A 26295-nucleotide genomic window follows, 5' to 3' on the forward strand; every position below is an offset into this window, starting at 1 on the left:
TTTTTGAGATGCAGTGAACAGAACTGGACGCAATACTCCAGGTGTGGCCTTACCATCGATTTGTACAACGGCATTATAATATTAGCTGTTTTGTTCTCAATACCTTTTCTAATGATCCCAAGCATAGAATTGGCCTTCTTTACTGCTGCCGCACACTGGGTCGACACTTTCATCGACCTGTCCACCACCACCCCAAGATCTCTCTCCTGATCTGTCAAAGACAGCTCAGAACCCATCAGCCTATATGTGAAGTTCTGATTTTTTTGCCCCAATGTGCATGACCTTACACTTACTGACATTGAAGTGCATCTGCCATTTTGCTGCCCATTCTGCCAGTCTGGAGGGATCCCTTTGGAGTTCCTCACAATCACTTCTGGTCTTTACCACTTGGAAATGTTTGGTGTCATCTGCAAACTTAGCCACCTCACTGCTCACCCTGTCTCCATCATTTATGAAGAGGTTGAAGAGCACCGGAAGATCATGGACAAGAACATTCCACAGGAAAAACATTAAACAAGGACAAGATGTGATGTGAACTTTTTAACAATACTCTCTGTGTAATCTAATAAAGTAGGAGAAAGGGATAACCCAACATATGGCACACAGACTGAAGATAGGGTGCAGAGCACCCTGTTGCTTCGGTCACTCAGTGTAAAGTTTGGGGCATCTTCACTGTTTGGAAAGGGACAGGATTATGCACGTTGTATGTGCATCATGCCTTTCTCCGAAGAACCCTTTTTAAAACACCAGTAGGCAGCGCAGATCACACAAGTGCCAAGGGCTGCAATTAAGTTCAAAGGCTGAAAGAGAAGTGTCCCTTTAGAAGTGCATGAGGTCCTTCAAGACAATTATCCATGTATACTTTCAGCTGGGTCTCTTGCCACATTAGAGAACACTAAACTGAAATCATATCAGCTTTCCAGGCTGCAAGTTTTACTCCAGCTGGCTTCTTCCAATGATACCCTTAAAAATGTTGTCAGCAAGGAAACAGAGGATCAAAACCACAGAACTTCCCTCAAAAGGCAACCAGCCAAGCAAGCAACTGATGTACAAGTTGGCTCTGCAGGGCACTCAAAAAGCACAACGCAACTTTGGAGTACAGGAGGGGCCCCATATTCACAAATCCCATGCCTGCAGATTCACTTATGCTTGGATCGGGTTTGGCCCCCCCCCACACCGCATGCAGCAGAGCACCCCTCACCTCCGGAGGGTCTTCTGAGCCCAGCAGAGGCCAAGGACGTCCATCCTTATACGACATTGAAAACTATTTCTCCATGAAACTGGAAGTCACATTATTTGAGCTGCCGAGCTCAGCCTGAAACCAGGGAGGGACTGCCTCTGCTGGGCTCAGACGACCCTCTGGAGGCAAGGGGGCAGACCCCTGGACCGCAGGGACAGGGGTTCACCCATATCCATGATTTTGGCTATCCGTGGAGGATTCCAGAATGGAACCCTGCAGATATGGGGCGCGCTTTTATTTGAACTGAATGATACTTGACATAATGCAATCAGGTTTGATGCCCCACCCATCTGAAGTGTGTAGTCCTACCCACATGTTGCAAGCCATCAAAGATCCTGTGACAAGGCTAACAAGGAAAGGAGGTGAGGAATTCACCACATCTGACCATGGCTATTACCATACTGCATCAAGGTTTGTCCTTTAGAGAACACATAAGCTGCATAGTCAGGAAAGGACCATCAGCTGCGCAAAAACCAAGTGGTTGTGTGCCTTACATGCTGGCTTTACCCAAAGTATGAGAATCAACTGAATGACCTACCACAAGTTTCTTGCACACAGCACAGTCGCATGAATTTGTTTAGAAAGCAAAACCTATTTTTCTCAGGTACAGAGAGCTCTCTTAACGAGCCAAACCTCAAGAGCTTCCCTCATCAACACAGAACCCTCCAGTGAACAGAACTGCTAATTAAATCCGAATGTTTGCCTCCTGTTTACCAGTGGCAACAAGAAAAATATCCCTGACAAACAAGGTATACAATCCTTAGATGTATTCCAAGGGTTGCAGCAGCCATACAACTCTTCAATTAAGCAGCTTTAATTAATTAAACTGCTTAATTAAGCAGGGAGATATACATGCTTTCATTTCTTCTTATGGGTATCAAGGCTTTATAACAAAACAGACAAGAAAAACTACAACCTCCATTCGCCAGCAGTAAAATTCCAGTTTTAAAAAGACAGCCCAATCCTGAGCTTGGACAGCACAGCTCACTCATGTGCTGTCCAGGCAATGGCTACTGCAAACGTGCCATAAGGCACATAGCAGTGGCTGACGGACAAGTGCTGCTGGCCGGGAGGCTTGTGCCACTAAGCCTTGGGCTTCCCCTGCTGGCAGCAGGAACATTAAGAGCAGCGCATGGTAAGCCTTCACCAAACGGCAGAGAAGCATTTTCTGGGTGGGAGGAAGGCAGAGAGGAGGCAAAACTGGATGGAGAAGGACAGGCCAAAGGGTGGACTGGGCCCAGGAGGAGGGCAGGGGTAGAGGCTGCTGCCAGACCCTATCCCCCCTCCAGAGCCTTGCAGCCCAATATAGATCTCCTGGGTTCTGCACCAGAAATTGAGCTGGAACAGATCAGGGTTGCGGAAGAGAGCTCTGACTGCTTCTCCTGCCCCACGAGATACAGTAGTAGCTATTTCAGCACTGTTGTGCCACAGGGCAATGAGGATTGGGTCCTTAGATAAGTCTTTGTATAATATACAGTAATATGTAACACATAAGATGCCACAATGATTTGTTTTTAAGAGGGTATTTAATGCCACAGGAATGCCCATGAGAAAGACTCCCCTAAAGGAACAAAAAGCCCATTATGATGCACTTTCTGTTGGTTTTCCCATCTTTAGTACAGAGGAAATAACTACACCTATGCATCTCAGCATAGCTTCTTTTCCTGTGGCTGTCTGCTAGTGTCTCCCTTATGACTTTTTAAAATTTTGAGCCCCTCAGGGCAAAGGACCTTTCTTTTCATTATTTTACTACACACATTGCTCTGTGAATTTAAAAACAGCATACAAATCTTCTTTAAAATACTTTATTTCCTCTCTTACCACCATAGACCAAAGCCAAGTCAGACCATAACTTTGTTATATTACACAGGCTGAACTCTTCTTAAAATAAATGCATTGTTTTTTCATATCATAACACAGCACAGTAGCAGAAACAGAACATTCCACATATTATTATGAGCTTAATATTTAGCTTTCGTAACCCAATTCAAGTGTCCAAATGTTTAACATAGGAGCTCAGTAAACTTGTAAAAAGGTTATGGTAATCTCTACCCATTGGGGGGCTGGGAGAAAGAGGTGGCGGAGATATAGTGACCTGCCTACAGCAAGTTCCCTGCTGAAGCAGGATTTGAACCAAGAATTTTTCAAATGATAATCTTAGCCACTGTACCATCCCTCCCAGCATATTTTCCCCCAAAGAAAGGGAGATGAATTGTTATTTTTTTTTTTTATAAACAATGTTTAAGTTGCTCTACATCAGTTGCTCTCTGCGAAGCACCACTGGAAGTAACTAGCAATGAGATCATCACCAGTTACTTCCAGGTTCGGAGACCACAGCTGGAACTTCCAACAGCAGTAAGAGGTTCGGGGCAGGCGGGAGGGTTTCTTCAAGCATACTAAAACCATTCACTGGAGCTCTGCTGCTGGGCTGAGTTTCCTACTCCTGTTGCGGTCTCACTGCCAGGCAATGGGGGATGCATGTACCATTCAACACTGACCAGTGTACCACCAGTTGAGAACCCCAGCCCTAGACAAAGGCAAACCTATGAACTGCTGTCATTACATTAGAAACTGCTGTCCATTCCTGTCACCACAGAAATACAATTTGAATATTCATAAGCTGTTGTCCACCAAGTTATCACAACTGTCTCATATTTAGCTTCTTTACATAACACAAATAATTTTAGTGGCTAGTATGCTGTTGAGCAGCTCAGCACCTACACAGGCAAAGAGAAAGATAGGGGAGGAGAGAAGGAGCGAGAGATAAAACAGCATGATTTCCAACACAAGGAGATGACTAAGCATTTGATTAACACAAGCTTCAAGCCTTTGCTAACCCACATTGTTGCAAAAATAAAATCATTTGTTTTTTCTGCTCACAGTGCTGTAGATTAATCTCCATACTATTTTTTTTTTTTAAAGAGCCAGAAGGAAGGAAGCCTGCATGAAATGAAGACAAAGAAATGTTCATGATTACTAATGAAAACTGGAAAGGAATCAGAATGAAAAGGAAGCCACACCCTAAAGCTGCACTGAAATTCAGACCACATCCACATTCTTTTTGCATTTTACAGAAACCAGCTCACAATATGGCTCAGATTTTCTTTGCAGTTTTTAAATGCTCACAAAGATTATAAATTATAGCTTTCTGAAAGCAAACAGCTAGTCAAATTTTAAGCGTGATCACAGAACATCAAGGGTTCACTTTTAGATAAATAGCAGGGAAAGATGCTGAAAGCAAAAGGAGGCTGATTTATGTCCCTTGTGGTCTGTTTAAGTTTTAAGATTTGAATTTTGTTTAATTTGAATCCCTCTGGCCGACCAACATGCATTACATTTACAATGCAGAAGTAGAGGCTCGTGCTTTAACTATTAGGAGCCTATCTGCTGTTTAGTGATCTTGCATATGTACTCCTGATTAAGACCATATTAAGCTCTTTTTCTAGATCACATTAAGGCACACCTTGTCCAGAAATTGTGGCACAAATCACAGGAATCAGCAGGCACCAGTGGTTCACAGGCAATGTATAGACCATACTGCAATGTAGGGCTCTTGAACAGACAAAAAATTGTTGAAGAAAAGCTGAAATTCAACTGCTAACCAACAGCCCAAACCTAAGCGGGCTGCTGCACAAGCACTAGGTGTCGCAAAAGTGCGTAGAAAGCACCTTTTCAGCACCAAGAGTAAGCAGCATTGGTGGGAAGGCCTATCCTGGTGCCAGATCCAGAGCTGCAGCCGCCGCAGCTGGTGAACAGTGCCAAGTGGCAGAAGAACTAAGGAGGAGTATTTCACAATGTGGGAGGGAAGAGACGGTGGGACAGTGAAGGAGGCCTACCCTATTCCCTCTCCCAGGCCTGGAAGTCCTTCACAGGCTTCTCAGACTTGTGCCAGCAATTTAGCTGGTGCAGATTTGAGTAGCCCAGCTGGGCAGGCCAGAACTCAGAGTTGTTGAGTTCCTTTACCCCAAGGATACCTCCACCTGCCCAAACCAGCGGTGGATACAGCATGAGGCCTTGCTGCACCAGCACTGGATAGAGTTGGGCTGCATCTCCTTTTCTTCTTCCCACGTCAGACACCAATGTGCCTTCTATATTTGTGATGTTTACAAAGTAAAGGAAGCAAAGAAATACATGCTTGCACTCAAAGCACTTAAAGCCTACATTCCATGGGCAAGAATGACAAAAATGGATGACAGAAAAAAAGGACAAGGAGAAAACCCAATGGTACTTCCCAGTTGACTATTTTAAAATAAAAAATATGAATAAAAGCTTTTTCTGCAGGTTTGTTAAAAGGGGTAAATTGCAGAATTACCTTACTACCCACATTCAGGACTGGGGCATAAAAATAATTCATATACGTAACCACAGGTGTTGGATGAGCACTGTGAGCTCAACCCATTTTGTAAAGTAAGCAAACATGCCCTGTATTGACAGCTGCACATCTGCAACATAGATGATCTCTCAGGAAGGAAATTCTGTTTCATATTAGATTTAGAGCTAACAAGTACCAAACACTTAAGGGTTGGTTAGGATTCAGAACACCACATACATTTAGATTTTGGGGGAGCTTAGCATACTACATAGTGTGCAGTTAGTGTATGTTTAAAGTCTCCAGGTATCAATCCGCTGAATCCCTGAGTTGATGGTTCAGCACAGCTTAGAAAGAAAATTCCAACACCTCCATTAAAAGAAAAAAAATTAGGCATTTAAAAACAAAAACTCCAATGAGTGGAGGCAATCTGTTGCAAACTGCTTAGATCATCAACTTGGCTCCAGCTGTGGCAGAGAAAGCAGTGGCACTCAGTGTAAACCTACAGTAAACAGGTAGTATTTCACACTAAAACACAGCTCTCAGAGCACAGCTGATTCCACAAATTTAAAATGCACACTTCAGCCATTCCATAACAGTACCTTGGAATTAAATGCAAGACTTTTGCTAGTCTACTGCGAACCCTTTTCCAAGCCACATCCCTAGGTGATATAATAACTACTTGTATACAAAAGGAGCATCACTAATTTGCTTCTCAACCTGGATGTACTACAATTCTTTGTTTGCATAAATATTAGAAGTAAAATTAAGTATATTTGCCGCCAGTCATTTCACCATTGGTGCAGACATTTGTGGACAACTGCTTCAAGGGGATAACCTCGTAACTTATTGTACGTTTACAGAGACTCACAAATAAGAACCGTTCCTATTCTCCTTTCTAACCATCAAGAATTACTGGCTCCACAGGACTGGGCCATCTGGATCTTTCATTTTCTTCACAAGAGGGAAAGAAAAAGGTCCAACGCCTGCCTCAGAATGCAGCCTTATGTTAAAATTAAGACTACATTTGGGAGATTGCAAACTGAGTTTCATTCTTCCTTCTAGTCTTAAAACTACAGCTGTGAGGCTGGAAGTAAGTAGAGCTCTTGTATAGCTCCTCTGCTCACTCCCTCTTACTCTCTGTAATTCTTGCTGATGGCCACAGGGAGAACATGTAGGCTAGAAGCCATTTATGCACCCCTAGTTTCTGAGTTACAGTAAGAAACAGTGGGGTGCTGGCAAAAAAGAGAAGGAACACAAAGAAAAGTTGGCTGCAATACACACACACCCCCAGGCTGCTCTGACAGCTGGTAGGCCAAAGCCAATGGGGCTGAGCTAATGAGAATGTCACCCCCATCAACTCTGCTTTCTGACCTCAGAAGTTAGAGAGAGCACTAGGAACTGCTCCTTCAGCCAAGTGCTGAGGCAGACTGGCCCCACTCCTTCTCCGCCTTCCCTTCATAATGCAGGGAAGAGGGAGGAAGCAGACAAGCGGGAAAGAGGCAGAACCCAGGTAGGTGGAGCAAGAGATGGATGACAATTTTGCAATTCTATTAGCATCCTACCCTTACGCTTGTCGAGGAACAGTAGTTAAAACTGGAGGACCACACAAAAGTCTCTTAAGAGAAATGAGAGGAATTGGAATGTAGAAGGAGCTGCCCTGTGGATGACCATTTACACATGTCAAGTTCCACCCATACACAAGCAGACCTTTAGGTAAATCAACAGAAGAAAACTAGGAAGAGGACTGAGAGTATTCTACACAAACAGAAAAAGCCCTTGGTACTGGCTACAGAGTTTAGTACCCTGATACTTTCCTTCTCTAGAACAGGGGTGTCCAAAGTTTTTGGCAGGAGGGCCACATCAGCTCTCTGACACTGTGTCGGGGGCCGGGGGGAAAAAAAGAATTAATTTACATTTAAAATTTGAATAAATTTACATAAGTTTACATAAATGAATATATTAAAGATGAACTCATATGAATGAATGAAGGTCTTGCAATAGCTCAATGCCTATAAAAGGCCTTGTACAAAACAAAGCTGGCCTTTCCTTTGCTGCCGCTGCTGCGTCACAAATATGAAAGAGCAAGCAGTGGAGGGAGCTCTCATCCCACAGCTCACACAAGAGGTCAAACAGTCGCCCTCACGCTGAGAGAAGTTGTGTTGGGCCAGTGCAGGCTTCAACAAATCTCTGGAGGGCCAGAGGCTCATTGGAGACTGGGGGCTCCCTGAGGGCCGCATTGAGAGACCTCGAGGGCCGCAAGTGGCCCCCGGGCCGGGGTTTGGGCACCCCTGCTCTAGAATAATAAAAAGACTAGTTCTTATGGTCATGAAGACAGACTGGTGAACTCTCTAAAGCACAAAGCGTTCTGGTGGGATTTCCAAGAGGTGGCAGTTCCTTACCCCTCACCATGACTAGAAGGAACAGTATTACAGAACCAGCATATGAAACCCAGCATAATTTATACAGGTTAGAAACCTACAAGGTCCCTTCCAACTCCATGATCCTATGAAAACTCAACTTTTTGGGCGCATACTTGAGCATCCATTTTTATCTAACAAAAAATATTTCGTTTTCACACAACCGCAAACAACCAGAGAGCAAAACACAGCTAAGCCCTGAACCACCTTTAAAGAACAGATTTATTGTGGCATCCATTTTGTGGAGTAGAGCCCAATTCAAATGCATGCAGCTGGTAGATGTATATACACACATGGGTATGGAGGAAAAAAACTGTAAACAGTAGGGCCAAATAGCATACTGTTCACTCTGTACATATACACTGTTCACTCTGCCAACTGGGATGACACTTCATGCATCTGACAAAGTGGGTGCTGGTTCATGAAAGCCAATGCTAAAATAAATCTGTCTCCCCTTTACAGATGCCACAATACAATCAGTAAAATGTATTGCATGCTACTACCATGGACAAACAATAGGTAGTCAACCTACTCAATTCCTGCACAGTCCAAACTCAGAAAGCTGCTTTCCTTAATCCCACCCTACACCAAGCAACGTGACTGCTACCCTGACTAAAAAGATGTGCTCAGAGCATCACAACACCAGTCAAAGGAACTGCACTATGATGAAGGAAAAGCCACCTCTATGAGGAGCTCCTAACTGTTACAGTTGGGTATGCTCTGCCTCCTCTGGACAATGTTCTAAGGAAACCTGGCTTGTGTGGTCAAAATTAAGAAAAATGGGGCAGATGCACATCAGATGCTTAACTTGCAGGTTAAGTCACAGGTTACACATTTTAAATCAAAGCTTGCAGCAAATTTCAAAGTGTGTTGGCTTGGAGCAGGCTGGTATCTGTGCCATGAGAAAGAGAAAAAGAACAAGCATTATGAGAAAGGAAATGGAGTCCCACCCAGTTCCAACCCAAGACTTCCCCCTTTGGTATTCACATCCCCAGGCACCACACATTTTAACACCTTCCTCTGCAACCAAAAGGGGCTGGAAGTCTGCTTCTTTTTTCCTAACCAAAACAGGTTCTCCAGAGTATGAATTCCATCCCAGAATCCAGTCTTAACACTGCATATAGATGCACAGGCTGCAGATGTATCAACCTTTCAGTAGCTCTACTAGACAACAAAATGTCACACAGATTATTACCAAGCTCTTCCTACCTACTGCTGTATGTTTCCCGAATAAGCATTCAAGCAGCCATTTGACAATGCTGTATTTCCTGAAGTCATAGTAGAAAAAACTCTCCCTTTTAATGACCAGATCGGTTAAGGCTTGTAAATGTTGCTTACAAATAGTTGTGCTCACAATGGATCAGGCTAGTGCATGGCAAATTACCGCAGCTGGAAAGTATGCTCTCTCCACCCACAAGGATGAATGACTGTTAAGTATCAGTAGTGTGCACTTAATGCTTTCAGGTGGAAGGAGCATTTTAGCTACAGTCCAACAAAGAAATGCAGGTCACTGGCCATTTTAAAAACAGATCATCAACATTAGTCAGAGGTTTAAACCCAACAGTGTGCCATAGTTTTGGACACATATGGCGCTGGGACACAATTCCTTTATTGGGGGGGTGCCATTCAAAAGAATGTTAGCATGGGAAGAAACTGTACTGCTGAGGGCCAGAAGGCATAACTTACTAAAATCCTTTCCTCCTTATTAATGGAGTCAGAAAATGTGTTATTTGACACTTAGGGAGCTTAACCAAGGAAACTAATCTTATAAGATGACAAAAACTAGCCACCCAGTGTTTATTAAATCACCAGCTGTGTTTTTTTTTTGGGGGGGGGGGGAAGAGGGAGAAAGAAATATTTCCCTTTGGAACCTGGAGAGATGTGTATACCATCTGAGTTTAGAGTAGGCAAGTTTTGACATCATAAGGTACATTGAACTTGACTCTGGGATTATTTATTTATTCTTTATTTCATGCACATACACAAAAGTTTTAGGAATTGTTGCCACTTGTTCAGAATAACCAAGCAGTGGGTCTAGATCCCAGCCCTATAGCATATCCACAAAAAAGAACAGAACTGAGCATGAAAGTTGTATTAACTAACTGCTGTTGTCTGATTATTTTAACTTATTGTTAACAAACATACTCAAAGGTCACAACCATTTAAGTTACTTTAAATCTTGTAGGGGGCAGTCTTCATGATCCATACAACATAGACATTTGGATATGCAGTACATTGTTAAATGTCTGAATATAAGATCAAGTGGAACGTAGAAAGCAATAAAAATATATACCTTATTTAGGATAATACTTAGGGGGAAAAAGGCCAACAGTCCAATCCTACATGTATACACCAGATAGGAAGTCCCAATGAACTTAATGCAACCTATTTTTAAGTAAACATATACAGAAGGGGTTGTTACATCTATTTATGCTAACATCACAAAAACCTATCTTTTGAACTGTTCTTTGAAGTTTAAAGTTTAAGGCAGGACTACAAAAGAGTAGAAAAGATTGAATGATCCTTAATAAATGTTATTCTATTCTTATTATTCACCCACAGCATACAGGATGATACTATATATTAATAACTCCTGATTAGAATACTTAATTTATCTGACGAACAGGAGCGATAGATGTCAACAGTGTGTTTTTTCTGAATTGCAGGTTTACCAGAAATCCACATCTTACCCCACACTTTCAGGAATTCTCATTTCTTAAGATGGGGGATGATTATCATCTGGTCCACATCAAAATTCAATATTCTAAATGCTTGTACAGAGAGGTATTTTTCCTTTCAACCAAAGCACAAACTGGGAAAGAAACCAAGACTTTACAGCTTGTTGCCTCACATCTGGCAAACCATGTAAGTCACTTCCTGTTTAGAGCAGACAACCCCAACTACTTGGCTTTTTGTGATGTCAAAGGCCTTGGTGAATGTTTATGTAATTTTATATACACCTATATCAGATCTCAAATTCAGGTGGCTAAAAACAACTCTAAGGTTTAACAGAGAAGTATGTGGAGCAGAATCCCGCCCTGTACAATTAAAAAGGAATCTCTTTGGGTATCTGTTTTCTTCAGTTACTTGTTCCACCAGCGTTTTTATTAGCAATGATTTCATAGATTCTGAAGTGCACTGTGACCTCTCATTCCACATGCACATACTTTCACTGCTTAATTTTCTGTTTAAGTTTTAAACAAAAAGGCATCCAGTGACACTGAAGCCATTAAAAGCATTTAAATGTGGGCAAAACACTGCTTGTTTCCTTAAATAGCCCAGCTAATAATATAATCCTGTCCCATAAAACTCATGCTATTCTAGTCATGGGCCCCACTTGTATAGTTGATGGCTCACAAGCTCGCCTTGTGTGAGTAAGAGTTCCATACAGCTATCTCCAAGGAAGAAAATGAACATTTTGTTTTTGCAAAGGTTCCCGGACATTTTAAACTCCAAAAGATCCTTGCACAGCACATGACGATCCAACTTAATCTGCAACTAAGGAGCCAAGTAATTTAAAGGTACATGCATATGTCTCTCTTTTCTCTGGCCCCCCACTTTCCCTATAACCCAGCTAATAAAATTTCATGAATCCATGACACACATTCAAAAAATCAACTGACCAAACCGTCTGAGAAGACAAGCCTCAGAAAGCTGCTGGAAATCAAATACATCTTTTCAAGACAAAGGCATGGACTGAAAATTTGATCAAAGCTAAGATGATTCAAATTACTTTACAAGGCATTAATGTTCTCTCTCCTCCCCCCCCCCACAGGCCCAGGTACTATGCTTTAGATAGCATATTCCTGGGTTTATAGACCAGAGCATCCCCATGAGTTTTCCCCCCCCCTTTTTCCTTATATCCTGGCACACCTGTCTGTGATTTTTATTTGTCCAGCTTCACCACCCTCCACCAACCAAAGATATCAATGACACTATACCCTGCACATGCCCAATCTCGTCTGATCTCAGAAGCTAAGTGGGGTCAGGCCTGGTTAGTACTTGGATGGGAGACCGCCTGGGAATACTGGGTGCTATAGGCTTATATCATAGTCTTTCGAGACTGAAGGTTGCCAACCAACCAACCATGTCCTCTCCCTTACTGCCTGACACCAACTCTAGAATGTCTCCAAGATGCTGCCACTTCCATCAAATTTCAGCCTGACACACTCCTCTTCTATGAAGCTTTTGGTACAACTCCCTAGCCTCCCACACTCTACTGTTAGCCAAGTCAAAATACATGTCACCAAAATGGCACATTCTTCCTACTTACCTTGGTCTCCACATACCTTCCTTCTGTTGTCGTTGTCTTGATTTCTAGACTTTAAGCCCCTACCTGACCTCTCATTCTCTGTAAAGCACCATACAAATCTATGTAAAATAGCCATCACCTTCTTAGGAACTCAAGTGGGTCATTCAAAGTGAGAAGCAACCTTTAGCCAAACATGAGAATGTGAAAGATGGACTATGAACAAAGATTTTAAACAGGCTGCTGCCAAGTTCACTGTCCAAATTAACTGAAACCAAGTAACATCAGAAGTATTATCAATTTTGCTTTTCATTAGTCCACCCCAAGTGTCAACACTGAAGCAGCAAGGCTTGCCATCTTTAGCATTTTGCACTAGGCAAAATCACCTCATGCTGAATGTTTTATGACACTTTTATGAGGAGCTAATAACATGTATGTCCCTTTCTCCTGCAGTCTAGGCAACTGCTCTCTGACTGGCATTCCATCTATCATTACAGTGTACCAGATAATACATAATTCTTCCCTAATTGACGTCAAAGAATGCCTGGAACAGAAAGCACCCTTCAAGCACCAATCCAGAGCGCAACAAAGGCTTCCTGTGCCAGTGTAAGCTGACAAGTTCCTAAAAGAGGAATTCCACTGCACTCCACAGATCTCTGCAAGCACTGATCCCAAAAAATTGGTTATTAAAGGATCATCCTCCTATAACCAGATCTCTTGGGAATCGGCACCATTATACGCAACTATTTCTTTCAATACAAAGTAGAGAAATTACAGGTTACACAGACGTTGTCACAGTCACAAAGCATCCCAGTATGGTTATGTGCAGCCTGGTATTGCAATTTTTCCCCTGCTTCAGTGACTTGGAGGTTCAGAAACAGCATGCTAGATGTTGCTGCCTTTCACTCAGCAGGTCATGCAGGCAGTCCTGGAGGCCTACCCACAGAGCTCACTAAAACCCAATGGACTTTTGCCACTGCAAAAGTCCTGAAGGACTGCCAGCCACATTTTAACTGCAGCTTCCCCCACTCCCAGAAGCAAAAACGCACAAAATGAGATTGTAGCATTGGGGTATGTGCAATTCAGCTAGATGCTCCTGTGTGGACACCAAATTTAACATGGGGGTGGGGATGGTTATGGGGACTTATGTATTATAATGGAAACAAGTGTTCTAATTTAAACATTTGTACTGAGCATAAAACTGCCTGCTGATCTATATATGAGGTGTGAGAAATACTACCCATCATTCATTGTCTCAAAGATTTTATATGACCACCAGAATGACACATATGAAAGCATTCATAGCTGGACAAGAGATCAGGTCTCATACTTCCCACCTATTTTTTCCTCCTCAAACTGGTGTGCATTTTGTCAAACCCCACCCACATTCATGAGCCAGTAAAGCTCCAGGACAATGGCTTTGCAGGAGGATTTGTACCCTATCTTTCAGACCAATGATTTTCAAGGTAGCATACCATAGATGATACAAAAAACAAACAAACCATGAGGGGTTATTGCTCCTGCTTTCTATGTCGAAGGCAGGTTCAATCTTTGGCAGTATTATCTTGTAACACAAAGAAAGACTCAACTCTTTCTGAAAACCTGGAGAGAAGCCTTCGTAGACAATACTGAACTAAATGGACCAATAGTTTTGACTCTGTAAATGGCAGTTTTCTATTGATAATAAGAGGTCTGGCTTGAACTATGATGCAGGCTTGGGCCTCAAGTCTGTTGGACTCCTATCAACATCCTTTATTTGTAGGGTCTAAAAAAGTTCCTTGCTACACATAAGCAACAAGGATTTATCCATTATTGTGTTTTGATTACCAAAAGCCAAGTGGATGAATAGATGAGAATGAAATCTTTTAAGCTCAGAACACACTAAGATTAGAGACCCACTGCTTTCCCAAAGGATCTCTTTGGAACAGCAACAGATTCTAAAGACAAGTAAAACTTAGTAGGATATACCTGTCATAAGCATAGACTGCCTGCCTGCCAAGGCCCTTCTGCCACTCAGATGGCTTGCAGAGAGTTCATGCAATATCTATAACTCTTTCCCTAGAATTGAACTTCAGAATAAAGCAGTGACATGTAAATTAATCTGTTCTTCACACATAAGAACTCCAATAACTGCCTTATGCAAAAACAGGTCATTGCTTTAAGCCATTAACTGAACTCCAACATTAAAAGGTGAAATAGCTAGAGATTTTGCTATGAACACACCTTACCATGTTCCCCAGAGTAATAGGAACCTGTTAGCAATTACAAGATGTGCACATGCCAACTGGCCACGCTATATGCCAGGCAACTCTTAATAAAACCAAAGACTTCATAACCAGCATATAACTTCCTATACAATAAATGAATGGTTTGATCTTTGTTCAGAGAAGCACCTATTTCTGCCAGTCAGCAACTTCTACCTCTTCAGACCATCCTGCTAGTCATGAAAAATTATGTTCCATGTATTTAATATTCAGCACATATTTAGTACTTTGAAAGAGTCAACATCCAATCTGTACAGACACAAGACCCCACCTTTAAGCCCCAACTGCAGCAGGGAACCCACAGTATCTCAGATATTTTAATAATCCTGCAAAGCATAAGAACATAAGAACAGTCCCACTGGATCAGGCCACAGGCCCATCTAGTCCAGCTTCCTGTATCTCACAGCGGCCCACCAAATGCCCCAGGGAGCACACTTGATAACAAGAGACCTGCATCCTGGTGCCCTCCCTTGCATCTGGCCTAGCCCGTTACTAAAATCAGGAGGTTGCACATGTACATCATGGCTTGTAACCCGTAATGGATTTTCCCTCCAGAAACTTGTCCAATCCCCTTTTAAAGGCATCCAGGCCAATATTCTCTGTTTACAGATAGAAAAGGCTAAGGTGGGGTGAGATTTGAACAGATACCTTTTCAGCTCAGAGTCTTTAATCATTACATGGCCAGCAATATAACTCTTTTAACTATAACACACAGGTCTACTAACATATCATCTGGTAATGCCTTGTAGAAGTGAGAGCTGACAAATGAGATTGTCACAGGATTCGCATAGCGAGGTCATATGACAGATTTTAAACTTTCAACATGTGATAATCTTTCCTTAAATACAGCAAAAAATGCTAAGAGACTGTTCCATTTGTACCATGTGCAAAATAATTCAGAAAGACAGGGCCACAATTTCACAATAAACTGCTAAAATAATGAACAAAATGAAGTTTGAAGCTTGGTTCAAGTCTTGAATTAATAAAGGTTCAATTTATCTATCCTATTTCTCATACAAGTTCCATTTTTTAAAAAGACAGTAAAACAATTCTGAATCAAAATGTTTATCCTCTCCTTGCACTCCCAAAAGCAGTCAGCAAGAAGGATTCGTATATGTTGGGTCCTTCCAAGGGGGGGGATGGGACACAGGGGAGAGAACAAACAGCAATTCCAAGAATGCACTGAAAATTACTTCTGGACATTTAAACCGAGCCTCTTAAACAGGTAGTTTGTTAATTACAAGGCAAAGCAAAATTCTTTTGTCAGAGAAGAAGTCTGATCTCTCCACATAGCACACACCCTCCCCTTACTCTTTCCTTATAAAGTGTGTGCGTCAAAGTTCTACATCAGCGTTTCTCAAAGTGTGCTCCTAGGAGCCCTGGAGCTCCCTGAAACTCCTTCAGGGGCTCCTCAAGCAAACCATAAGGAGCTGCCATCTGTTCAGCACTGCAGCACTCCATGCATGTGCCAATGCTCTGGAGCTCCCCAAGACTCTGTGTATAAGCTGGCAGGGCTTCCCAAGACTCCTTTTAGGAGTGTAAAGCAGGGGTCTCCAAACAGGTGCCAGATGCGGCCCTCAGCAAGCCTCTATCTGGCCCACAGCCAGCCTCTTGTCCCCTGAAAGCCTCTGGCCCACTCAACTGAACAAAACCAGAGCTGTGCTCTGATTGCAGCTGGAGGGTGTTCTGAGGGCCAGAGAGGCTGAGTGAATGAACCCACTCATTCATTCATCTTAGTTCGATCTCTAATTTATTTATTTAAATTTTATATTTAAATTTTTTTCCAACCCTCAGCACTGCACCAGATATTTCATGCGACCCTCTGGCCAAAAAGTTTGGAGACCCCTGGTGTAAAGAAATCTGGAGAACAAAAAGTATGAAAACCCATGTTCTACAATTTTAGCACCTTCTCAGTGTGCCATGGGATGAAAAAGGTTGAAAATTGCTGGTCTAAGGTGTATCCTTACCTGAAAAATGAGGATCTTGCCACAGTTTAACCACCGCTATTCCTAAAAACACCAAGATCTTGTGCACTGATCTTAATGTTATAGAGCAGGGGCCTCCAAACTCCAACCCACGTGCCAAATCTGATCAGTTGGAATATTCTTTCTGGGCAAGGACCACCATTCTGGGTATGGTGGTGGCAAAGCCATACCATTCCGGCAAACAGTGACCAGTTTTCACACCATGTGATTGCAGAGCCTCACTCGGGGAGCCGCTTCCCCAGGTAATTGGGAAACAGAGCCACCTGGGCCAATCGACAGCAGAAGCGGCACTAGACTCTGCTCTAACACAGCACAAAAACTGGTTGCTGCATGCCAAAACAGTAAGGCTTCACCACTGCCACACCCAGAATGGTGGTCTGCACCTGGTGGATCACAGGCCAGAGTTTGGACAGCCAGCGCATACATAGAGTCTTGGGGAGCCCCAGAGTGTCAGCACACGAGCAGCCAATAGCTCAGTGCCAAACCCAAGGCCAAATACCAGTGAAGAGCTGAAGCAGGAGGGGAATGGGGACCATGAGCAGGGAGCCAGGAGAGACAGAAAACCAGTTTGTGGCACTGGCATACCTGGGGGAATCAGCAGGTGCAAGTGCTCCCAGGTAGCATGGCTGAGAGAACAGTGCCCACATCGCCTAGTTCTGCACCACTCCAAGGGCCACCAGCTGCAGAGCATCCTGAGCTGTGTCACACCTGGAAAAGCCACCCCCCCCCCGTCAGACCTCTGGATGTTCTGAAGGTGCTGTGAGGGCTGCAGAAGCCACAAACAACCTCTCTGACCACCAGAAGGCGTTCTAACACCTCTGGTCTTAGAAACATACTTCCAGAACACCTCTGGACGCGATTGGACAGTGTCTCCGGTTATGGCCATAGGTCTGACAGGGGGCAACATTTCCAGGCATGCCCCAGAGTGGCATGAGGCCAGGACCACCAATGGATGGCAGCTACTTATGGTGCACTCATGAAGCCCCTGAAGGGGTCTCAGTGAGTCCCAGGGCTCCTAGGAGAACACTTTGAAAAACACTGCCATATAGAATACAGGCATTGCTCTTCAAAACCTTTCTGCAGGAATGAGGAACTGCCCTGGTGTTGAACTGAATGCATCACTTCCTTCATGGTTGCTTGCTTCTCACCACCGCTTACGAAGATGGGTTTCTATGCTTCCTTCCAACCACAGTTTGTAAAGTTATCACAATACCTTCCCTTCAGAATTGAAAAGGGAATTCTATGCACATACACTTGCGAGGAAACTCATTTAGAATATGAAGAGAATGTAACAGCACCAAGATATGGTTATCATAACCACCTCTAAGAGGCAGAGATTCTTATCAGATGAAGTTTTACATAACCACTATAAAAATTCATGGGTGTGAGTCTTTCACTTTAAGAATAGCTTTGCCAAAATTATCTCCTTTTGCCTCAGGTCACTTACTTGTGTGTGTAAACAAAAAATAATGGTGCGTACATTATAAATTTGTAATCCAATTTATGAAACTACATATTTTGTTCAGTCTTAAGGGCAAGTTTCCCTCACTTATATGCACACATTACATGTACACAATATCTAAGTTCACGTTTCAGCCAACATCACAGATTTTTTTTTAAGGATTTTTCTCATCTGCTCATTTTTATTGCTGTCGTGGTATTCAGGTAGGGAAATAGCTAACAAAAGAAAAAAACAACCTAATTTTTCTATGTTAAGCTAAAAACAAATGGTAATACAATGGTTACAAAAAGTACACACAATACTACCACACCTGCAAGGCTGTCAGAAGGATTACATTGCACAACTATTATGTTCTTTTCATGTTATCAGAACTTATTCCATGACATTCACCCCTTAGGAATGTCTAACACCGTTTTTAGCTCTATACACCAAACTAAGATTAAAAATACAAAGAAACATTGAATGATTAAGGAACGTTTTGGACTGCTACCATTCACCATACTTGAACTACTACAAAATTCTGAAAGGTTAATAACTACAAATTAAGTCAAATATTTGTGTGCATGCTCACGCACACCCCCCCAAGGTTTTATGTTCCATCCTTGCGATAATACAATTTCATGTCTACAAATTGGTCAGCCTTTAAAGAGCTCCAGGACTGCCTTGTTTTTGGAAGCAGACTATAAGAAGACTGTAGACAAATGACTCTAAACTGGAGAGTCCGTTCTGGGAAGGAGCTTTAACCCTTCCCCCAATGCAGTTTGCCCCATAAATCATGCCTCAAAGCTGCTGGCCTACAGGCATAGAGCAGCTTTGCTTGGGACAGGATTTCAACTGGGAAACAATGCAGACAGAAGTGTTCAACTCCCCTCCTCCAGCACCAGGGTTCTAATTCGAACTTGCCCTACATTTAAAACTTTCCCTGCATTTAAAAAAGAAAAGGACATGGGAGACCCAATCATGGATCTTCCTGTGCTGCTCATTTGTACCCTAACAGAGTTACCCTTCTGGAAAGGGTTGTAACTACAATAAATTCAGAAACAATAAAAGTAACACACATAACAAACTTCTCCTTTCTCTAAACTATTCTCAGATTTAAAAAAAAAACAAAACTGATAGAAGTTGAGTTATTAGATATCCAAACAAATTATTGTCTTGGAAGACACTGATCCTGGCTGATCTCAACAATAAAGTGTGTGTGAGAGTGTGTGTGTTAAATGAGTGGGCACATCTTCCTCCCACCGCAAACTTATGGAATTAATTCCCATTGATCATTCATATAAAAGCAGGAAAACTCTGAAAACCAGTCAACAAGGAATATAGAAATTTGATGCTGTTGCCTTGATATTTGATATATTTACTCTAACTGTTGCTGGACTCAAAAACTTAAAATTGTCATTCAGAAAGTGTTTCTTAGACCAACTCTTGGGATTCAAGCTGCAGTTCAGAACTGTGTAACATGCTTGGACCTCACTGACACAGCTTCAAATTTTTGATAAAAACTTATTCAGTCATCTAACTGAAGTCAATGTCCAACACATTTGTATGTTCAAGGGATGATTAGTGGCTAAAGCAAAATTTTAATGAGAGAACTCCCTACAGAGTCAAGATCTCTCAGCTCATCACTCTCTCAACCCAGTACAGGTGATTCTGTAATGAACAGATTCTCTACCTCACCATCCATGACACCTCCTGCCATCATCTGCCCTTATTCTTCCCCTTCCCATATAATCTCATCTAGTATCAGTCCCCTTTGTTCCCTTCACCCATTTGCGCCATCTGTCATGCAATTTCTATGCCTGGAAAAGCCTTCTGTACCTTATCATCAAGGCAAGCCCATTAAATTCCATCTTAGGACTCGCATCTTTCAACAAAGCCTTTCCCAAACCAAGGCATAGTCATTAATTCTGCAGTATCAGTCACTGGTTAATCCTCCCTTCTTGCTATTCCTTCACCAAGACCTGTCCCTTCTTCATCTTAGTTTTGCCCTTTTCACCATAAGCCATTTGCAAAATTACCACAAGACTTGCATTCTTGGCAACAGCCACAGTTGGCCCTAAATATAATTAAAAAATACTGTATTAAAGGCAATCAACACTAAAACATTTCAGAATGATTTATTTTCTTCAAGTGACCAAATGAGATCTAGGAACCATTGTAGGAAGTTAGGTTGGGGGAGATGTGGGACAGGGTATTTTAAGTTATAACCTCGCAAGTTAGGCAGCTCTTTACCACAGGAGGTTCGTTCAGACTTCTCATTACTGGTTTTTAGGAGACTGATGAAGACTTGCTTTGCTAGGCATTTCAGCGGCTTTGATTTCTCCCTCTGTTGATTTGTCTCTTTTCCTGCCGCTCTCTGCCCTTGTGACTGGGTCTGTGGTTTTTAAAAAAGTGTTTGACTATTATAATGATATAAAAATATATCATATTTTTGCTTCATTTTGAGGTATTATTTGTATTATTTGTTGCAAGTCAAATTGAGGGCCTCTCTTGGGGCCAAAACACAAATATACATCTTAATAAATTCTACCTTTTTACATGGGGGGGGGAACATGACACGGGACAGAAAACAGGACAGCACTAAGGATTTAATTCCAGTAGTAATTCTGCCATCTATAGATGAGATTATTCATTTCCATTTTTTAAGCCATCGAGCTAGTGTTAATGGCATTCTCAAAACAATACGGAATGCCATATGGCTAGATATTAAAATTGAGAATATCAATTACCAATCCACTAATGCAGAAACAAAATCCATGGGCAGTAAGAATTTAATCCAATTCAGAGACTGAAATGTGAGCCAACTGCAACATGCAGGAAGCAAAATCTACTGTCATTTTAGCAAAGTGAGATGATTCCCTTCAAAGTTTTCAGCTAATAATAGAAAATCTTATATTCTAGTTTTACTGTTTAATTGGGGGGAGGCAAAAACAAACAAATGTAGGTCAGCTATCCTGACACAATAATTAATGAAACCAGTGGAATTATACCAGCATTAAGTGGGGTTGTGGAATCATCTGCTAAATGATTCAGTTTAAAAGCAGCATTACATTTTAGATTTCTAGATCACAGATCAGAGCCAGTCTTCACTCATAGTTAAAAAGAGTCTGTCAACTCTACAATGTGGTTGGGAAATCACAGTAATGCAAAAACAGTTAGTTGCACCTTTAATGACCTGACTTTACTGTGCTGGTATTTCAAGAAGTTTATTGCAAATAAACTACAAGTAATAGGATGATTTGGTCTGAAGGAAGGTAGGCCAAGAAGCACAAAGATAAAGTGATTTACTTTAATCTTCTCCCAAAACTTTATTTTGGGGGAGCTATAAATGACTATTCAGAATATAGCAAATTTAGGGTTAAAAAGATATTGATATCCTAATTTTTATGAACTCTGTTTTTAGCTTTTTCAAAAACAAAGTTAAATGCACGTTTACAGTATAAAGTTCGATTTTAACACAATATATTGCTGGCTTCTCTTCCCCCCCCCCCAAATGTCTTAGAATTCAAAAGTCTAATATAATAATTTTAAGCTAGTGTCCCAACACAATGCTATGGTCTGTCACGGTGGTGTAGCTGGGGGGGGCAGAGCACCCAGTCTGGCGGGGAGCCTCAGCGCTACAGGCAAGCTGCCCCTCCCTTCGGAGTCATTCCATGCCGGGGTGGGGGGGAATGGAGCTGTACTGACCTAGAAGCTACAAGAAACAAACAGGAATGAACTACTGATCGATTGTGAGTCGTCTTGGTTACTTTTTGTAAGAAGGAAGATGGGATATAATGTTTAAAAATTATATAAAATAAAATTGCAGCCCACAACCACAGGAGTTTAAGTTATTTTAACCACCCATTCTTGAAAGAACAAAGGCCTTCACACAAACACATACACACCCCAACTATCAACTGCATTTCTTCAATATTTGCCTTTTAGGTGCACATCAATTACAAAATACTGAATTGGAAACAAAAGATCCTGAAAAATAAGAGGTTGAAAATAAATTTTAAAGTTAAATAAGAGATTAACTGAATTAAATTTGTGTTTATTGCTGCAGTTTTAGATGTTCTTTATTATTCTATTTCTTCTGTGTATTGTTTTGTGGCTAATCTGTTTTAAACTTCCTGCCTGAAAGGAAAAAGCAGAACACAACATATATTTAACCATTTTTTAAATGTTACCTATTTTGCCCTGACAATCTTTAAGATTTAGGGTAGGTTAGAAACCCTACTAACCAGGTTTCATAAAGTATATTTTAAAACCATTAATAGCAACTTTGTTAACAACTGATATATCTTCAAATTGGGTATCGGTGTGAATCCCACCTGTCACCTGGGTTGCAGGTACAATTCCAAACACAGATAGTAATACCTTCCACTGAAATCAATGAACACCACTTCGAAATTAATGTGTTTCAGATCTGTTTAAGATCTCCAATACTTCAAACAGGTACATGATGGTTTTAGCATTATAAGAAACCTACTGATAAAACCTGACCAGGCTGCATGGATCACTCCAAAAAGTGTTAAATGGTTATGCATATATAAACTCTGACATAACACACATAACCCATAAAAATATATAGAGGAAAGATTTAACTAAGTAAGCTTTTATTTCATGCCAATTTTTCTAAAACATTTTGGGTCGATTCAATTTCAGAATCTGCCACATACTGGTGAGGAGATCTGAAGCAGAACTGCATTTCCTTTCCATCACAAAGAGGTCACATGTGATCACACTGACAGATTACACAGTTCTACAAATAATGCTTGTACAAGATTTATGTAAGCTCCACTGTGGAGGGACATTGATGGTTAACATGCTACAAAGTAAAATGGCCTTAACAAATCTGTTTTAAGAGAGCCGCAAGAAGTTAAACCAAACCCTGCTGTCACTTTATCCAGTTTATTTATGTCACTATGCTAAGATTTCCAAAAAATTATTTACTACACCCACCCAGTCTATCAGGGAACTGAACAACATCAACCGATTAAAAGACCTGGCTAACTGCCCCTCCCCCAAACCCCAACAAAACAAATCTATTAATTAAAATCAACAAGAGATTACTGAAGTCAGAAAACATCTAAAACGCCAGCAAGATTTAGTTTGGTGAAGCTGTAAAGATGAGTTGAAAATGAGAGTTGCCTTCCTGCAAACGCCATTTTGTTGCAGTTACCGGGCCCAAGCACAAAAAGATCCATTCATTCCCAGGGAAAAAAATGGGGGGAGGGCAAGTACACCCTCTATAATCTCAGACCACCAAGAAAATATCATTCAATCCCCACTTTCCCCCATGAAAAATATACAATGGATCCAAGAAAGAGAAAATGCTTAATGTGCACAATAAATTATGATCTCATCTCCATCTCCGTTTTCTAACATGCATTTCACAGCATATTGCTTTGCACTTAGCAGGAAAGCCTCAAAACATGCAACAAACAGGCAAGATGAGAATCAGCCTCCTTTCATTTTAGGTTCTATTATCTTTCCCTAAAGCAAGCTCCAAAGGGATGGAAGGTATAAAGAGGAGATCTGCCAATCCCTAAAGCTTTCTTTCCTCCGGGGAAAGACAAAATCTTCCTTTACGGAACAATATCTAGTGAGGCAGCCCCCAAGAACACCTTACATAAAATGTGTTCCAAAAAGCAGTTTTGCTAAAGCAATCATAAACCAAACGTTGGTTAAAATTTAAATTTGCTTTTACAAGTGAAATTGATATCCTAGGATAACCTCTGAAGCATTCTAATTCTCTTCCTGACACCATGTCTTTTTAATGAAGCCCTCATCCTCCACATTTACTCATTCTTCAAAGTCACCATCTCCACACCCCTTTTCCTTCTTTTATGCCATTTTAGACATTCAGGTCAGCTTCATAAAAGCAAGCATCTGCAGCAAATCCACTGTTCTCTTTCAATAGACCGTGTATCATTTAATTTATGAGAGCAACTGTCAAAAGCTCCCCGACTTTCCTGCAGCTAGTATCCACCCTGAGCTTGGACAGCAGGCAAAATTACACAATACCTATTAAAACAGAGCAGCTCTGGAAAGGAGCTAAAGCTCTCAGTCATGGCAGCAAAAGTAGAAAGCTTTTCTTCCGGCCTCGCAGAAAGAATTCCTACCATAGGAAGAAGAAAGCCAGCAAGATCCCATTTTCTTAGCTCATGCAACACCCTCTCCTGAGCCAGGGGTTGGCCAGTCTCACCCTGTTTGCCTCTCCCCCACCCAAGCAGTGTTCCACCATTACAGTAGCAACCACAGCAACAGCACTCTCCGGAACATCCCCTAAGCATCCCCTCTTGGCTGTCTCCATTCCTACTCCCCCTTCTAGCTTCAACACATCTAGAAAAGCATCAAACCCCCCTTTTCCAACACAGAAACACTCCCACCTGCCCCCCATATGTTATGAGATGGGTGGGACAGCAGTGGAGACAATGAGAGCAAAAGGGTTATTTCTTGGATTCTGTTGTGTCAGCAGCCCCAGAAAAGGGCTGGGTAATTGGGGGGGGGGGCAACATGGAGAGAAAGGCTTTGAAGCAGCTGGAAAGGGAAGGGAGGGGAAAGCAGAAGTATTTCTTAAAGCCCAGTCTTATCCTTCCCCTGCCCCTGCTGCAGCTAAGTCAAAAACAGGTATGGTGTATCCAGTGGGGAGAGGGGATTAGAAGGGAGGGGAAAGCAGAAGGGAGGGGAAATGGGGAAGAATGGCCAAAATGGGAGGGGGCACTATGGGTAGATGGGAAAGGAAGGGGAAAAGGGGGCAAGGAAGATGGAAGGGAGGGGAGAGAAAGGAACAGGATTTAAGTCATGAAGTGGGTGGGAGGGAGCGAGGGGCAGGAAAGAAAGGGGGAAAGAAGGAGGGGGAGTGAAAAAGTGTGGGAGGCAAAAGGAAGAGAAAATGTAATGGGAGAAATGGAGAGTGGAGGAGGAAAGGGAGAAATGGGAGAGGGGGGGATGCAAAATAAATGGGGAGGGGGAAATTGGAGGGGAGAGGAAAGGGAAAGAAGGAAGAGGCAAAGGGAGGGTAAACCTTGGGGAGAAAGGAGGCAGCTGCAGCCGAGGAAAGGAGTGAAAGGAGGCTATGCAGTGGGGACTCATTTGGGGGGACCATTATGGAGCTCTGGAGGGAGAAGGAAAAAGATGGGGCTGTCGAGAAGGGGACTCTAGGAGGGGCTGCTAGGGGCCACAGGAGATGGCAGGGCGAGAAGGGGGCCACTGGGTGGGGAGGGGAGAGGTGGGGAAGAGAAACTGGAGGAGGGGAGGGTGAGGCATGTGTTGGGGGAGGGGGGTTTGGGGTAAGCTGTGGGGCTACTGAAGAGGTAAAGGGAGTGGTGAGGAAGGGATGGTGAGGCATACGGGGAGGGAAGATTGGGGATGAGCTATGGGGCTACAGGGGAGGTAAAGGGGCAGGTATGGGCAGGGGCGATGGGGAAGAGAACTGGAGGGGAGGGGAGTTCTGGGGCGAGCTGTGGGGCTGCTGGAGAGGTAAAGGGGACAGGGAAGGGAAGGCTGGAGGGGCGAGGCGTGGGTGGGGGTGGGGGAGGGGGATCCGGGGCGAGGTGGGGGGCTGCGGGGGGCGCCGCGAGGCTGGCTGGCGGGGAGGGCGACCCCCACTCTCACCTTCCGCTGCTCATCCGCCGCCGCGGGCGAGACCTTCCTTCCCTCGAGCCCGCCGCCTTCCTCCTCCTCTTCCTCACTGCGGGGGGGCGCGGCCGCGGGGCTCAGGCCGACCCCGGCGCCAGGCGGGGGCGCCGCTCGGCTTCTCGCGCGGGGGGCTGGGCTGGGCTGGGCTCGGCGTCCTCGACTCAGCTCCCGCCCGCGGCCATAGAGGGGGAAGGCAAAGCTCCCGGCGCCGCTTCCTGTCGTGCCTGCCTGGCCGCGCCTCGCCCTCTCCGCGCGTCCCCGCCCCTGCGGCCCGGCTGGGAAACCCCGCGCGCAGCCCCGCCCCGGGAGGGGGGGGGAGGGGCGTGGCCTCAGCGCGCCCAACGGCCGGCTGGGCGGGGCCAACCGTCGCCCGCGGGCAGGCTGGGGGAGGGGCGCCGCGCGCACCTGGAGGCGCCTCCTTCAGCAGCCCGGCCGGGAGGGGCGAGCGGCATCAGTGCAGGCAGGAGTGGACCCCCCCGCGCAGAAGCATACACGTGTGTGCACACGCAGCCATGCTTTCTGTGTGTGCATTACAAGTACATTATATACACACACGTACACACATATACACACACACGCATACATGTGTGTATACACATATACATTATGTACACACACATATACACATATATACACACATGCATACATGTGTGTATATACACACATGTACACATATATACACACATGCATACATGTGTGTATACACATACATCATGTACACACACATTTATACACAT

The 26295-nt window shown here is 43.2% G+C and overlaps 1 protein-coding gene across 4 annotated transcripts in view; it reads right to left on the reverse strand.

Annotated features, from left to right (window-relative positions):
• Positions 1-25659, reverse strand: part of GNB1 (G protein subunit beta 1) — an 81737-nt gene extending 56078 nt beyond the window's left edge. For all 4 annotated transcript variants that reach the window (XM_066636824.1, XM_066636823.1, XM_066636826.1 and 1 more), the window contains exon 1: positions 25535-25659. The gene's annotated coding sequence lies outside the window, so the exon portion shown is untranslated. The remainder of the gene's footprint in view (positions 1-25534) is intronic.
• Between the last annotated feature and the right edge of the window lie 636 nt (positions 25660-26295).

This window comes from Tiliqua scincoides, chromosome 9 (assembly GCF_035046505.1).
Source record: "Tiliqua scincoides isolate rTilSci1 chromosome 9, rTilSci1.hap2, whole genome shotgun sequence".
Lineage (NCBI taxonomy): Eukaryota > Metazoa > Chordata > Lepidosauria > Squamata > Scincidae > Tiliqua > Tiliqua scincoides.